The following is an 11,866-nucleotide window of genomic DNA, read 5'->3' on the forward strand; positions in this document are numbered from 1 at the left end:
TCCCCTCTGCCTTGCTTTTATGTTACTGTCACTCTCTAGGGTCTCTCTCCACTTCCGACAGCCCACATAATTTACTTGTATATTTACTGTTCTCTGACGTTCCCCACCAACATGAAAGCTCCACTGATCTGGGACCTCTATCCAGTGATGTAACCCAAACTCCTAGAGCAGAGTCTGGCTGCTCAGAGCAGGCATTTAACAATTATTTGTTAAAAAAATCCGTCTTTCTCCACAATCACATCTGAACAATTTTGGCTCAGTTTACTCTTAGACTAAATGTACAGGTGTAAGCTCATTTCTAATGGTGCTTGTCTGCTTTCCCATCCAGATGCTCACAACGCCCTCCCTTACAACTGCCCCAATCCCCCACTACGCATTCCATGTCCTTTCTGACCCTCACATCTCCTTCGACTTGGCAGCACCAGTCTCCAGTGCAGCAATACTACATGGCATGTGATCATCGTGATCTGTCATCTGTCTTCCTTTTCATTACTAAGTGAAATCAACAGATAATGCCTTCTCATATGCTGGGTGCCCTGGGAAATAGAACAATAAGCAGGCAATAGTCTCTGCCCTTTATTAAGTGGAAAATCACTTATTGCTTCAAATAAAGCGAGTAATCTACCTGTCATACCTATGGGGATAATTGGGGAAAAGTAGTAATTAATAGTATTTTAGAACTTTTAGAATCTTACTGTCTTTTGTTATTCAAAAAAGGCTGGCAGGGCCTCCAAAATATTCATGGTATTCATCAAACTTTCTGGGACTGGGGGAGAGGGCAGTAGGGTGAGAACACAACAGCATTTTTAAAAATCCATAAACAGATTCTGGCTTTCTATGTGGATTATACAGTGGTTAACAGACTGATGTTTTAATTACAGAAATAGTTATCTTGTGTTTTTTACTACCTGTAGACTAACATCCCTCAAATTCCATAGCAGGATTATATACCTGACTCTGGCAAACTTAAAAATACTCCTTTTATCTCATTATTACTTGTAATATCTCTAGTCAGCTTTTTCTTAATTTATTACCCATGTTTTGTTTTCTTACGATCTCCAAAACTAGAGCCACATTCAAATAGTTTCTATTATATTTTGAACAGTATAATGTTACTTAATCTTGAAAACTCTTCAAATTTAAGAAAAATGTTCATTATTTTGAAAGCAAACTAAGACTATCTGATGGCAATGTATTCTGAAAGAACATCTGAAAATTTGCCCATGATATACAGGATACTCATGAGTGAAAAACCTAAAGTCATAAAATAACAATTTGTATGCATTACTGTATTTAAAAAACAAATGCAAATGTGACTATAAAAATAATACAGATAATACATTTAATTCATCAATAAATATTTACCAGGTATCTCAATCTTTACACTCTTTAATTTGAACACTGATTTTCTTTGTTCGTTATTTTTGTGCCAGAGTAGTGTTTGCTATATTTTAACCAAAAATTACGAAGTAATTTATATTCCATCTTCTTACAACCAATCTTCAGTTTTATATACAGAAATTTACGATTATAGAATCTATGGTCTGTTTCCCATGGAAAGGAGAAAAAGATCCAGCAGTCCTCACACTTATGGCCATTCTTTGCCCATTTATTGGAAAGATACTTAGAAAAATAATAGACAAATAAATTACATATTACTGAAGTGTCTTCCCCTAGGAGCACTAATTTTTGAGTATTATGCTGTATATTAGGATAAGAAATAGTGACTGATTTCACAACATCCCCCCAAACTTAAATTATTTCAAAATTTTATATGTTAGATTGTTATCAATAAAAAAGTCTTTTAGAATTGAGTGAATTGTTTCCCTACCTAAGTTTTCTTTATTATAAAGCATTTTCTTCAATACAGTGGAAGCTTACAATTATTTTACAGAGAAAATTGCATGCAGATTTGACTACAGTAAGTCACAATACTTCAATATCCCAACAATTGAGTCCTGTAGTCAGATAAATTTTGTGTGATAAAGGTACCCCTTTCTGAAATAAAATCAGTGGTTGCCAGGAGATGCTGTGCTTTGCTCACAAAGAAAGTCTAATCATATCTTCAGTCTCATTAGTAATAAATGTCGTTATTAGTTCAAATAACCTCAAACCTGTGTTCAAATATTTCCGAGGTTTCTAATTTCCTCTCCTCTGGCTGGCACTTCAAGTCTATCCCAGGACTTTTATTGGGTACTTAAAATGAATAGTAGACCCTTGGCCAGAGCCAACTATTCTTCTATTTCAGCAGGAAAGGAAAAAATAATAACTATTTCAATTCTCAGTGGGACCAGAGCATTTCTTTTTAAATGGGAACAATCCCCACAACATGTGTAAAGAAACCTAGGCTGACTGGTTTTCCTTGCAAATTCTCCAGGCCTGACCTCTGGCCAAAAAAAAGTCAATGTGTGGTTGGGTTTTTCCATATTTCCTACTCACTGACATTTTCCTAGCATATCCTCATAGGTATCTGAAAGCACCACCTTCCTCCATAGAGACTGCTACCCCACACCCAACTGCACTGAGTTACAGAACAAAGAGCACCAGACCAAGAAACTCTGTGCCACAGTCCTCATTCCACCACAGACAAAACCAAATCAAAGACGCACTGTGGGGCTCGGTTTTCTTATTACAAAATAAAAATCATACATTGGTCCCCATCATTGTTCAACTTGCATATTATAATATTTTGGAAATAATCCTTAAAATCAAATTATATTAAAGGATTATTAATGAAAGAGACTTCGGTTTACTGCACACAGCACACATGTCCCCACCCCCAATGTAACCGAACACAACTCTTTCAAATATAAAATATCTATAATCCTTCCTTCTTTGGTTGCTCTGGAGGTTGCCTCCATATTTCTAGATCCTCTCTCCTCTCTCCTTAAACTTTTATGATCGGTACGTTCACAATGTTGAGTTTGGTCACATTTACGTTACAATCTTAAACCTATCTCCTGTTTTACCTGTACTTTGATTCTAATTGCTGAAAATGCATTATGTTAAAGTATTGTATACAGTTTAGAATAATGATTAAATAGTCTCCTAGGTTGAAATTTCCTTTTTTTAGAAAAAAACCTTCTTCAATGTTCCTTAACTTTCAAATTTACATAAATTTCTTTCTTAAGAATTGCCTTTCATTCTTCACTCTTTTGATACTCTTAACTTCTTCTCCGAGCACCTCCACTGTACTGTCTGGTCTCTGGAATTCACTCTCCACACAGAGACCTTACAGCTGCTTCCTCCCTTCCTTTGCTCCGACAGAAAAGAGCTGGTCTCTGTCTACAGAGTTGTCACCAGATTTGGAGCCATGAATTCTTAGATTCAGTCTTCGCTTCCAAACCTAACATGCCTTGAGACACTCTGATCTTCATAGTTTAAATGGGGTCTACAAGTATCAGAACCATTTCCTGAAACTATTTTGATAAGGTTGTTTCATTTTAAACAATCATCCAGCTTTGCAATGGGAAGCAGAGTATCAACCAGTTTGCTCTTCATTTCTAGTTAAGATGATTTCGTTCTTACCTGTGGCCATTTTTACAATCTTTTCTTTACCGCTATAGTTCACAGTACGGGGTTTGTATGGGTCTTTTTAAAAATCTTGCTTAATACTCACTCTGTCCTTTCTCTTAGAATACTCGTGACTTCTAAGGGTTCTCTTCTGTTCTTTTTTTGATAACATTCTCTTCTTTATTTTCTCTTATGTTCTCTTTCTTGAAATCCTGTTGGTCAAATGTTGGACTCCCTGAACTGGTTTTTCTCTCAATTTTTTTCTCACATATCCTTGATATTATATTTTAGTTTTATATTCTGTAGGTCTGCTTCAGATCTATTTTCCAAGTTATTTTTAATTTTAACAATTATTTTTATCTTTTAAAAATTTCTTTATCATTTTCTAGGTACTTTTATTTTTAAAATCCAGCTCTTCTTTTATGGGTATGGTATCTTCTAGAATCCCTCTGAGTGCAGAGACTAGAAGGTTTTGTTCCTTTGTTTCATCTGTGAACAATTCTGTTTCCTCAACATGAATTTTAAATTTTATGTTAAAGGTGTCCTTAACCATGTTTACACTGGACTGATCATTTACATTTTTAAGATGATGACTACGCACATGGACTGAACTATCTCTGGAGAACACCATCCCCCATGCCAGATTATGGCTTGTTCTAAAACACTGACCGGCTCCAACTTCCTTCCACGGTTCATCCCAGACACTCTAATCAATATCTTAGTTGATGAACCTCCACTGTGTTGCTGGGGTTGGAATGATAGCTGTGAATGTTTTGCTAACAGCATATTGTTTGTAAAGCTGAAATAGGGAAGTGTAAAGATTGACAGCTGTGAGAAGCCTCCCTCCTGTTTTCCACACCACATCTCACTCTGAACTGGCAATTTCAGAGATCAGGGCCTCTGTGTTGTCCTGCTGGGGGTCATGCCCTCCTGGTCTCTCTCTGAACATATATTTAGCTGTATCTTACTCAACTTCATTTTGCCAGTCAATGCTGAAACAGTAAAACTTTCTTTAATTCAGAAATTTGTTGAAATATTCTGCATGTTATGGTCCTCCTGCAGTTTGTAGGGTCACAGTGAGTTTATTATGTTAGTGTTCTGCAATGCATATTGTATGATTTAAGCAGAGTCGCATGATGAAACGTATAAAAAGATGTGTTGTGCTCTCTTCCTCTTATCTCGGAACAGACAACCACTGCCTACTGTGGAAAGCTGTTTTGGTGATTAGTTCAAATGAGAGGCTTCATAAATCATAAATTTAGTAGTTACTTCAAAATAGGTTCTTATACTCCTCAGATTTTCTGAGTCATTAGAGACCTCTCTTTTAATGTATTTATTTATAAATATTTTAGGCAACAAATGTAAAGTGAGTTATACTATTTGAAGGAAAAAAAAACCTTTTCAGGGCAAAATGGTGAATTTAATTTCGTTCTTGTCATATATATGTCAGATATCTCTTAGATAGATAACTGTTCTGATATCAGTTTAACTTTTTTTCTGCAAATTACAATTGAGTTCATCTTGTATTTTTTTCAAACATTAACTCCATTTTTCTAAAAAGCATACTAGTGAACAGCATACAAAGATTAACAAGAAGCTCAGATTCTAGTTAATGTGATTAACGCTGTTACTTTTCAGTAGGTAATTTGAAATAAATGTCAGCTGTACAAGTCTCTAGCTTCACTCTGTCAAACAAACACTCACGGCCTAACATTTTGTTCTGTAGATTTATGCAGAGTTGGTTTCATTAGACTCTAAAGACCACATTTTGTTATCCATTCATTTATACGCTCACTCATTCATTCATATTTTTGATTTGCAATGTCTATTACGGTGCCTTGAATTTAATATGAGCTCCATAAATGTGTGTTGGCTGAAGAAAGGAGCTTTGGGAAAAGTATAGAGACCTCATGATATAATTACATAACCCTTTATAATATTTCAGTTAACCCTTCAGATATTCTTGGGTATAAAACTGTCCTAAATAAGCTCAAGATAAAGTCAATCTTAGGAACCCTACTTCAAAATGACACTTGCAGCCCAATGTTCATAGCAGTACAATTTACAATAGCCAAGACATGGAAACAGCCTAAATATCCATCAACAGATGACTGGATAAAGAAGAGGTGGTATATTTATACAACAGAATACTATTCAGCCATAAAAACCGACAACATAGCGCCATTTGCAGCAACATGGATGCTCCTGGAGAATGTCATTCTAAGTGAAGTAAGCCAGAAAGAGAAAGAAAAATACCATATGAGATCGCTCTCGTATGTGGAATCTAAAAAAAAACCAAACAAAAAATAAAAACAAAGCATAATACAAAACAGAAATAGACTCATAGAATACAAACTTGTGGTTGCCAAGGGGGTGGGGGGTGGGAAGGGATAGGCTGGGATTTCAAAATTGTAGACTAGATAAACAAGATTATACTGTATAGCACAGGGGAATATATACAAGATCTTATGGTAGCTCACAAAGAAAAAAATGTGACAATGAATATATATATGTTCATGTATAACTGAAAAATTGTGCTCTACACTGGAATTTGACACAACATTGTAAAATGATTATAAATCAATAAAAAATGTTAAAAAATAAAAGATAAAGTCAGTCTTCTGGTCTGACACTGAAACATCAAATAAAAATGTAAATATCTTACCTGGCAGTAAAAAGAAAAAAAGTGAAATATACTGTTCAGTCACACAACAGGTCAGAATAATTATCAGACTGTCTAGACATCTAAAACAGAGCATGCCCTCTGGCAAGGGGACAAATCAAAGGCAGAGAGGTACACTGGAGGTCAGGAAATTTCCAGAAAATGGTAGTGCATGGGAGATCTCATGCAGCCATGACAGAGGGTCAAGAACACACTTTGTAAGAGGGGAAAGTATTGTAAGAGAGAATATTTTAAGATATTCAACAGTGCTCATCTCTTTATTCCACAGAGTTGCTCTAAATAAATGATGGTGTCAGGCTACAAGTGGCTTTTTATGGGTCAGTCTTGACTCAACATAAATGTTGGTTAAGAAAGTTTTTTTTTTTGAAGTGCTTTTAATGCACAAAAAGAAACCCCTGCAAGGTTGCTAAGAATAATCCTCTCTATGAAGCACAATGAGAATCAAAAATCAAAAAAATGAGACAACCCCTATAAATTTAATGCAAGCCAATTAAAATAAATATAAGGGAATACTGCAAACAGATATATGTTCATAAATATAACTTTGAAAAACATGGATCAGTTCCTTGAGAAACATTCTACAAAATCTCAACAAACATGAATGAGGCATCCAGATTAGACTAGTACCTTTAAAGAAACTGAATTTGTAATTTTAGACTCCTGAAAAAACAAACAAAACAAAACACTCCACAGCCAGGTGGTTTCACTGGAAAATGCTACTAAACATTTAAAAAAATGAAAACCAAATTTACACAATTTCTTCCAAAAAACTGAGCACTGGGATTTTTTTTAGATAAAGTTAGTATCACTATGATACCAAAACCAAAGGCAGTAATGAAGAAAAAAAGAAAGAAAGATGAAATACAGACTAGTATCACTCATGAACGTCAATACAAAAATCCTGAGCAAAATATTAGTAAATCAAATCAGCAATGCAGAAAAAGAATTATATATCATGTTCAAATGGGTTTTATTAAAAAATTAACCAAAGTAATCCATCATACTTATGGACTAAACGAGAGTAATCATATGATTGTATCATTGATCCAGTATAAAACAGTTGACAAATCCAATACCTATTTATGATTTTAAAAATAATTAATTTACAAGAAATACATGAATTCCTTGAAAAACACAACCTACAAAAACTCACTCATAGAGGAACATAATATGAATAAGACCATATCTATTAAAGAAACAATTAACAAATTTCCAGGCCCAGATGTCCTCACAGGGGGATTCCACCAAACACTTAATAAGAAATTATACCAGTTTTCTACAATCTCTTTGAGAAGACAGAAGCAGAGGGAAGACTTCCTAATTCATTAAATGAGGCCAGCATTACCCTAACATCAAAACCAGACAAAGAAGTTACAAGAAGGGAACACTACAGACAGATATCTCAAATGAACGTAAATGCAAAAACACTCAAGTAATAGCATACGGAATCCCACAATGTAAACAAAAAATTACGTACAATCAAGCTGGATTTATTCTAGATATACAAGGATTTTGATTTTAACATTCAAAATCAGTAAAGGTAATTTATCACATCAACAGGCTAAAGAAGAAAAGCCCACGATCACATCAATAGATGCAGAAAAACCATGTGATAAAGTCCAACACCAACATATGATAAAAACTGGGATACATGCAAACTGGGAACAATAGGTAATACCTTCAACTTGATATAAACCATCTACAAAAACCCAGTTAACATTGTTAATGGTGAGAAAACATCTGCTTCCTCCCCAAGATCAGGGACAAGAGACGGATGACTTCTCCATCATTTCCATTTAACATCATACTAAAATCCTAGCTAATACAAGAAAAGGAAATAAAAGCAATTAAAAGTACATGGACTGGGAAGGAAGAAACAAAACTGCACTTGTTCTCAGATGACATGGTTTTCCTATGTAGTCCAAAGGATTAACGAAAAGCTCTTGTAACTACTAAGCAATTACAGCAAGATTATAGCAGGATACAAGGTTAATACACAAAAGATATTTGCTATCCTATATGCCAGCAATATGCCAATGTAATCTGAATTTTAAAACACTCACAGTTAAATTAGCTCCAGAAATATGAACCAGTGAGGTACAAATCTAACAAAATATGTACAAGATTTATATGAGGAAAACTACAAAACAATGATAAAGAAGGTCTCAATAAACAGAGAGGTATTTTATGTTCATGTTTAGGAAGACTCAATATTGTTAAGCTGTACATTCTACCCTTCTTAATATACAGATGCAATATAATCCCAATAAAAACTCCAGTCAGTAACTTTATGGAGATCAACAAACTAGCTGCAACATTTCTAGACCCAGGATACCCAACACAACAGTGAGAAAGAATAAAGTTGGAATACTAACACCAACCAATTTCAAGATTCGCTAAACCGACAGTGTAATTAAGACACTGTGGTTACCTTCTCATAGGAAAGCTTAAGTTAAATAAATATTAACTGTCTTTTAGTAAAAAAATAAATAAATAAAAGACAGTGTAGTATTAGCAAAAGAAAAGACAAATAGATCAACAGAACAGAACAAACATCCAAGAAACAGACAAATATAAAACACTACACTGATCTGTGACAAAGGAACAAAGGCAATTTCATGAAAAATTAGTAGTCTGTTCAACAAATGGTAACAGAAAAAAACTATATATACACATACAATAAAAAAGATGAATCCAAACACTGACTTCACACCTTTCACACACAAAAAGTAACTTACAATGGATCACAGTCCTAATACAAAGCACAACCATAAAATTTCTAGAAGATAAAATAGCAAATAACCTATATGAACTTGGATACAATGATGGCTTTTAGATACACTCAAAGCACCTGCAAAACTCAACCATAAGAAGATAAAACCATTAGAAAGTGGGGAAAATATCTGAACAGATGCCTCACCAAAGAAGGTAAAGAGATGATCAGTAAGCACGTGGAAAGACGCTCCACATCAAGGTCATAGGGAACTGCACGTGACACAAGACCAAGACCCAGGAAAAGGCACAACTGGAGAGAGGAAGAAGGTCAGCAGTGGCCAGGGGTGAGAGCAGGGGCAGAGACAGACAGCTGCAGCACCAGGATCTGTAGAGTGATGGAACTAATTCTGTATGATACTGTCATTGCAGACACACGACATCACGCTTGCGGAAAAATCCACAGAATGTACATCAAGAGTGAACCCTAATGTGAAGTATGGACTTTTGTTAATAACAACTTGACAATATTGATTCATTAACTGCAACTAGGGGCCACGCTAATGTAAGACATTAATAACAGGAGAAACAGTGTTTAAGAGAAAGGTGCACAGTGTATAAAACTGTCCATACTTTTAGTTCAAATTTTCTGTAAACTTAAAACTGCTCCAGGAAATAAAAATAGTGATAACAAGAAGGGCTGGCGTGTCTATGTTTAAACCGTATCTTCCTCATATAGCTTGTGACAATGTGAAACGGCCCCTCCGGAAAAGAACATAGCAGTTTCTTAACAAACTAAACATGAGCTCACTGTACACTTCAGAAATTGCACTGCAGGACATTTATAACAGAGAAATAAAAACTTATTTTCACACAAAAATCTGCACATCACACGAATGTTCAAAGCAGCTTTATTTGTAATAGCCTCAAACTGGAAACAACCCAAATGTCCTTCTGTGGTCGAACGGTTAACCAAACTGTTTACAGTTTATAGTAAACAACGGTGGTGCATTCATACTACGGACTACTACTCAAAAGTGGCGAGAAGGCTCCCGACGCAGACAACAGCTTGGGTGGGTCTCAAAAAATTCAGCTGCGTGAAAACGGCCAAATTCTGAATGTTATATACTGAATAAATCTATCCATACAATGCCACGGCAGTGACACAGTTTTAGAATGGGTAATAAATCAGTGGTTGCCAGGATTTAGGGAGGGGCAGCTGAGGAGGTGGCCTTGACCGTAAAAGAGCGGTACAGGAAACCGGTGATGGAATCGTTCTTGTGCTGTTTCTCGCGGTCACATAGACCCACACATATGATAAAATTACACAGAACTAAACACACACACGAATGCATGTAAAACTGGCAAACTGAGTAAGTTCTAGGTACTATAACCAATGTCTTTTCCTCAGTGTAATGCTGTACTATAGCAACAGAAGACATTGTTGGGGTGACTAGATAAGGGATATAGAGTCCCTATGTGTTATTTATTACAACTCCATGTGAATCTGTTATTGCTTTACACCAAAGAGTTAAAAAATATTGTTATATAGTATGAAATTAATTACAGATTGACCTCTCGATAGATGGATGATAAATAGATGACAGAATATATTACAATTATTGACAGTACCTGATATATTCTGCATTATATTGCATAGCATACTATGATATATATCATCTATATTTATAAAATAGAAAGAGGCGAAATTAAGAAAAAAAAGTAAGAAAAAAAAATTACATGTCTTCTGATGTCACTTAGGTTTGGTTTCTCAAATTACATCTCAGTGACTGTGCCCTAGCATGATTTGTTGTGAAAATATTGTAAGATGCCTGCAAAAGTCAGACTCCCACACGCCCCACTAATCTATCTGCTATTTGGAATGTCACGCAAGATCCATCTGGCAAACCTTTTCTACTTGATGTTTTTCAGGAGGAACACGACCTACATAATGGCAGCTGCTACCCAGCAGCATGCCTGTGAGCCTGAGGCAGGTCACCGGACGTCAGGCACCGCAGGGACGACCCCCTGCAGAAGGACTAACCTCCAGGGACCTGCAGGACACAGACATTTCTCCAAGCACTTGTTCTGCCAGGCAGAATACATTTTAAATGTTTTGAAGTTCCATTCTGTTCTTGCCTATTTACAGGTGTTCTGCCTTCTCTGGTGAGAACATTTTCCATCAGGCACAAACAATCCAAACAGTGTATCAAAACAAAATAAGGATTTATTCAGTGGGTGTGTGAAAATTAAAATGAGATACAGTACGATGCCATAACAATTTTAACAGGAAACGTCTGAACTAAGCATTACAAGAAATGCATAGTGTTTGGAACTTAAAAAACCCTAAGTGATCTCATAGAGCCTTTGTCTTCAAAACCATTCAATATTGAATCAACAGGTAAAAGCACTTTGGCACAAAGGTAAAAGGTAGAAGCTGACACTGTCTAACCTTGAAGATCACCTCATCTGGGCCACAGACGCACTCTTTGTGGAGGCCATGGAACTGGTCCCCTCCTCACATTCTTAAATTCTGCCAAAGTAAGAGAAATTATGATTTGCACAATCTCCTTTGTGATGACCAAGAAACTTCGGCCTCTCCTTAGAAGATCATTCAAAAAACACAGGATTTAAGGCATGTGGTTGATTTATAGAGACACAGATCTGGAGGACAAATATGAAAAAACAGCCCCACATTTCCAAGCAGTCAATTAAGACCCTCAAACACGTAAAGATGGAGATTTTTTTTTCATTGCAAACCCACTTACAAGTATTTTGAAGAGGTCATATGTTAACTCCCATGGGGGCACAAGTCACTGTGGCAAATACTAGAAATAAAAAGAGATAAGAAATGGAGCCTCAGCTTTCCAATGATCTTTAATAACAACTGCAAGAACAATATTTATTACAAAATAAACACAATGGAGAGGTATTTGCCCCAGTGTATTCATTGAGAAA

The sequence above is a fragment of the Vicugna pacos genome, chromosome 35, assembly GCF_048564905.1.
Source record: "Vicugna pacos chromosome 35, VicPac4, whole genome shotgun sequence".
NCBI lineage: Eukaryota > Metazoa > Chordata > Mammalia > Artiodactyla > Camelidae > Vicugna > Vicugna pacos.